We start from the raw sequence: 6,268 nt of genomic DNA on the forward strand, positions 1-6,268 counted from the left end.
TCCTGAAGTTGGAGCTCTATTCACTGAGCCACCTAGCTGCCCCCTTCAATTCACTTCTTAACCCCTTGCAATCTGGCTTCTGTTAAAACTCAACTGAAATTAATAATCTAGAGAACTAACTGAACAAGGTAGTAATGGAATTGCTCTATTTGTTTTTGTTCAATTCTATATTTCCTTTATAGTAATTATTTTCTACATTGAAAAACTTGGTATTAATATTGACTCTTCCATTTCCTTCATCACTCATCTAATTTGTTGCTTAATCTTGTTTATTTCACCACCACAATATATTCCTCATCTGTAGTCATTTTTATTTCTACTGCTAATACTTTATTACAGGATTACTTTTTACAGATCTTTCTGATTTCCACTCTCTTCCTTCTTTAAGTCAAACCACTCCAGTATCTTTGCCAAAAAAACAAACAAACCCTAAAGGGGGTCCTGAAAAGTCAGACATGACTCAAAAAACTGAACAATCACAAATATTTAACTTATACTCATTATATATGCAATGCAACTCTACTGATTATTCAATGAAAAAACCATAAGAGATTAGAGAAACAAACCATCAAGATGATTCCAAAAGGCCCTGATATTTTGTATGGTACCCATGAGGTAATGCCCTATAATGCCCAGCCAGAGGCCATGTGTCTCCCTTGGAGGTGATATTAGAAAATGCAGGTATTAGGAAAATCATTTTCAATTATAGGAAAAACAGGAATCTGTTTTAGTTATGAACAAAGAGCATGTTACTGGTTGGTGTTTCAAATATATTTTATGGTTCTGGCTTTTTGATTGCCCAAGCTTCTGATAAAAGCTAATACCATTAGCAAGTATTTATCAGTTTGTTTTTACTAGATTTGGGGAACACCCCCTCCTACATACACAGACACATTAGTAGTTGATCATCAAATATGGGAGTCATACATTTAATTGCCAAGCTATATTATCCAAGTCCTTATCTTATTAAAGAAAAATAAATGGGAACAAAATGGAGTCATTCATACTAACTTAATGTCTCATGTCATCTTATCTTTCCAGCTTTGTTTCACATTACTTTATTAGCATGTACATGACAATCTAGCCAAAAAGGACGTACAGCTCCTATTTCTTCAAAGTTATGTCAAAAGCTTAGAGACTGTTATTTGATCAAGTTAACTGCTTACTGAACTGTTACCTAAACCCTCAAGCTTTGTCCTCTCTATTTTTTATTTAAAACTTCAATAAATTTTGACTTTAAATTTGACTCAACAGGCATGTGCAGGGCCTGTAAGTTTTAACATTTCTCTAAGAAGTAAAGTAAAAAAAAGAAGAAAAGAAAAAAGCATAGGTTTAGAATAACTAAAATTTGATAAAAAATATATTTCTGGTAGTCTTGTGCTTAAAACTGAGAGAATGGTTTTTTTTAATTCACTGTGATCCCTCTCACTTCCAAAATGCTACGATTTCCCACCTCTATGCCTTTGTTCATGATTCTAAATTAAGGATTGGCAAACTATATCCCCTATGCCTTTGTATATGGCCCACGACTAAAAATTATTGTAAAAATTTTTCTTAGATCTCAGATCATACAAAAATTGACAGTGAGATGAATTTGACCTGTGGATCATTCTTTGCTGAGCCTGCTCTAAATGCTTGTACTATATCCTCTCTATCCCACTTCATTTGTTCAATTTCTGTGCACCTTTATCCTCAAGTTAAAATGTGATTTCTGTATTTCAATCATTTATGATCTTAACCACTTGAAAATTCTTTTCATCTTTGGATTTTATGTTACACTCTATTATGTATCTCTCTAATGTATTGCTTATAATTTTTAATTATAGTCATTTTGCATGGATCATAACTCCTATTATGTTTTAAATTCCATTGATAAAACATGCTTCCCCACCTCTTGAAAGAAAGGTGATATACTTGGGGTATAGAAATTTTTATATGTGACTAATATGACAAAGTCATATTTTGTATGTGACTAATATGACAAAGTCATAACAAAGTCAAAGCTCCTACATCCAAGATTTCTAAGAAAACTATGAATTTATCTCAGGCCATGGAAAAGCTCAAAAAGGATTTTGAAAATTAATTAAGAGGTAGAGGAAAAATTTGGAAGAGAAATGAGAGTGATGCAAGAAAATACAGGATAAAAAAGAATCAAAAGTTTGCTAAAGGAGACACAAAAAGATTAATGAAAAAATAACACCTTAAAAACCAGATGAGAAAAAAATGGTAAAAGAATTTAAAAAAAAATCCAATAGAAGAATGTCCTTAAAAATGGAATTGACCAAATGGGAAAAGAGCACAAAAATTCACTGAAGGAAAAAACTCCTTAAAAAGTCATATTGGCCAAACATAAAAAAGAAATATGAAAACTCACTGAAGAAAATAATTCCTTAAAAATAAGAACTGAGACTTTATGAGTGGCAGAGCCAAGGTGTCAGAGAGAAGGAACTTCCCTAAAATCTCCTTAGCTTCTCTCAGAAATAAAGTTACTCAAGTCTCTTAATAGATTCTGGAGCAATAGAATCCACAAAAAAAGACAGATTGGAGCATTTTCCAGCATAAGATACCTTTAAAGGATATCAGGAAAGATGATTTCACTTATGTGGAGGGGGAACTTGATCCGATTCAGGGAGCAGAGACCAATTCAGGCAGGGTACAAAGGAGGACAGGGAGGATCTCAGCTGCAGCAAAGAGCAGCAACTGAGCACCCTTGGTTCTGGCTCAGTAGACCAATGGCATGGCAGGCCAGTAGTGAGGGCTCCACATTGGTGCTTGGGACAGTGCCCACTTTGATCCAGGAGCAAAGTTCAAATTGAATTTTTAAAAAATCAGAGAAAATTTATACCCATAGAGAGCTACTCTGGTGGTAAGTAAGATCACAACACCATCTCAAAAGAGGATGAAAGAAAAAGTACTACCTGTAAAGTCTCGGAGGGAATATGAATTGGTCTCCAGTGAAAAAAGAACTCTTGGAAGAGCTCATAAAAGATTTTTAAAATCAAGCAGAAAAATTGGGAAAAGAAATGGAAGGGAAATTCAACATCTTGCAAAGCAAGCACAAAAATTGAATAAAGAAAATAACTCCAATAAAAATATAATTGGGCAAATGGACAAAGAAAAGAATTTGAAAAATTGAATTGGGAAAATGTAAAAAGAAAACAGCTCTTTAAAATACAGAATTTACAAAATGGAAAAATAATCCATTAAAGAAAATAATTGCTTTAAATATATAATTGGGGGTGGCTAGGTGGCATAGTGGATAGAGCACTGGCCCTGGAGTCAGGAGTACCTGAGTTGAAATCTGGCCTCAGACACTTAATAATTACCTAGCTGTGTGGCCTTGGGCAAGCCACTTAACCCAATTGCCTTGCAAAAACTAATATATATATATATATATATATATATATATATATATATATATATATATATTTGACCAAATGAAAAAAGAGATACAAAAGCCAACTGAAGAAAATAATTGTTTAAGAATAGAATTAGACAAATGGAAGCTAATGACTTTCAGAGACAGCAAGAATCAGTCAAGCAAAATTAAAAACATGAAAAAATAGAAGAAAATATAAAATATCCCATTGGAAAAATAACTGACCTGGAAAATAGATTCAGGGAAGATAATTTAAAAATCACTGGACTACCTGAAAGCCATGATCAAAAAAAGAGCCTGGACAACATCTTTCAAAAAATTATCTAAGATAATTGTCCTTATATCCTAGAACCAGAAGAAAAAAATAGTTACTGAAAGAATCTATCAATTACCTCCTAAAAAACAACCCAAAATGAAAACTTCAAGGAATATCAAAGTCAAATTATAGAATTATCAGGTCAAAGAGAAACTACTGCAGGAAACCAAAAAGAAACAATTCAAATTCCAAGGAGCCACAGTCAGGATTATTCAGGACCTGAAAGCATCAGCATTAAAGGATCAAAGGGCCTGGAATATGATATTCCAGAAGGAAAAGGAGCATGAATTCCAGCCAAGAAACAATTATCCAGCAAAACTGAATATACTGTTTCAAGGGAAAAGATGGACATTCAACAAAATAGATGACTTTCAAATTTTACTGATGAAAAGACTAGAAGATATAAAAAATGATTTTTGAATATGAGACTTGAGATATATAAGAAAGCAAATGGGGAAAAGAAAAAGAATATTATTCAATAAAATTTAATTGGTTGCATCCTTTCAGGAGAGGATGATACTTGTAACTTTTGAGAAATGTGTCTATATTAGGAGAATCCTTAGAGGATATGGGTTTAAGATGTTTTTTGATGGGATGTTATTAAAAAATTAATTTAGGAATAAAAGGAAGGAAGAAGGCAGAATGGGATAAATTATATTATGTGAGGAGGTAAAAAAGATCTATTACAGTTAGTAGGAAAGAAGGGAGGGTTGAGAATTGCTGAAATCTTACTTTCATTGGATTTGGCTCAAAGAGGGAATAACATATACAGTTGGATTTGGCAGTTTATCTTTCCAAGAGGGAAGAGGGAAAAGTGGAGGAGAGAGGGAGAGACTGATAGAAAGGAGGGTAGAAGGGAGGGTAAAAATAGAAGGAGAAAGGGGAAAGAAAAGTTGGGGGACTGATAGAATTGAGGGAAGATTGAGACAACAAAATACTGGTGAATAGGATTAGGGTGAAAGGAGAAAGAAAAGTACAAATGGAGGGAAGATAGGCTGGAGGGTAATATAGAATTAATAATCATTACTGTGAATGTGAATGGGAAGGACTCTCCCATAAAACAGATTAGGTAGCAGAATTTACCTGATGTTGTTTACAAGAAACATATTTTAAGCAGATATATGCATATAAAGAAAAGGTAAAAGATTGGAGAAGAATATATTATGCTTCAGCTGAAGTAAAAAAAAAGCAAGGGTAACAATCTCTATTTCAGGCAAAGCAAAAGCACAAAAGGATCTAATTAAAAGGGAATAAGAAAGGGAACTACACCTTCCTAAAAGGTATCATAGACAAATGAAGTAATTGCAAAACTAAACATAAATGCATCAACTGGTATAGCATCCACATTCTTAGAGGAGAAGCTAAATGAGTTACAGGAAGACAAAGAAGACAAAACTATACTAGCAGGGAACCTCAACTTCCCTCTTTCTGAATTAGATAAATCTAAAAACTAAATAAAGAAGGAAGTTGAAGAGATGAAAAGAATTTTAGAAAAGTTAAATATGATAGACCTCTGAAAAAATTGAAAGAGGATGCAAAATAATTTATTTTCTTCTCTGTAGTTCATGGCATCTAAACAATAATTGACCATGAATTAGGGCATAAAAATCTCACAATCAAGTGCAGAAAGGCAGAAATATTAAGTGTATTCTTTTCAGATGATGATGTAATAAAAATTACCTGTAATAAGGGGCCAAGGAAAGGTGGACTAAAAATTAATTGAAAACTAAATAGCATAAATTTAGGGAATGAGTAGATCAAACAACAAATCATAGTAATAATCAATAATTTTATCCAAGACAATGATAATAATAATAAGACAACACTCCAAAACTTGTGGGATGCAGCCAAGTAGTAGTGATTAGGGGGAAATTTTTTTTATCTCTAAATGCTTATGTGAATAAAATAGAGAAAGAGGAGATCAATGAATTGGGCATGCACCTAAAAAAGCTAGAAAATGAACAAATGAAAATTTCTCAATTAAATAGCAAATTAGAAATCCTGAGAATCAAAGGAGTGGTTAATAAAATTGAAAGTAAGAAATCCATTAAACAAATAAAACTGAGTTGGTTTTATAAAAAATCAATAAAATAGGGGGAAGCTAGGTGGCATAGCACCAGCCCTGGAGTCAGGAGGATCTGGGTTCAAATCTAGCCTCAGACACTTAATAATTGCCTAGCTATGTGACCTTGGACAAGTCACTTAACCCCATTGCCTTAAATAAATAACATTTTATTTAAAAATCAATAAAATAGATAAATCTTTGGTTAATTTGATTTTTTTTAAAAGCAAAAACCAAATTACCAGTATCAAAAATGAAAAGGGTGAAATCTCCATTAATGAGGAGGAAATTAAAGTAATAATTCTGAGCTATTTTGCCCAACTCTATGCTAAGTAATCTGACAAAGTAAATGAATGGAAGAATATTTAGAAATATATAAATTACTTAGATTAGCAGAAGGGGAAATAAAAATGCTTAAATAGCTCCATTTTAGAAAAATAAATTGAACAAGCTATCAATCTACTTCCTAAGGAAAAAAATCTCTGGGTCCAGATGGATTTACAAATTAATT

This window comes from Macrotis lagotis, chromosome 1, assembly GCF_037893015.1.
Source record: "Macrotis lagotis isolate mMagLag1 chromosome 1, bilby.v1.9.chrom.fasta, whole genome shotgun sequence".
Lineage (NCBI taxonomy): Eukaryota > Metazoa > Chordata > Mammalia > Peramelemorphia > Peramelidae > Macrotis > Macrotis lagotis.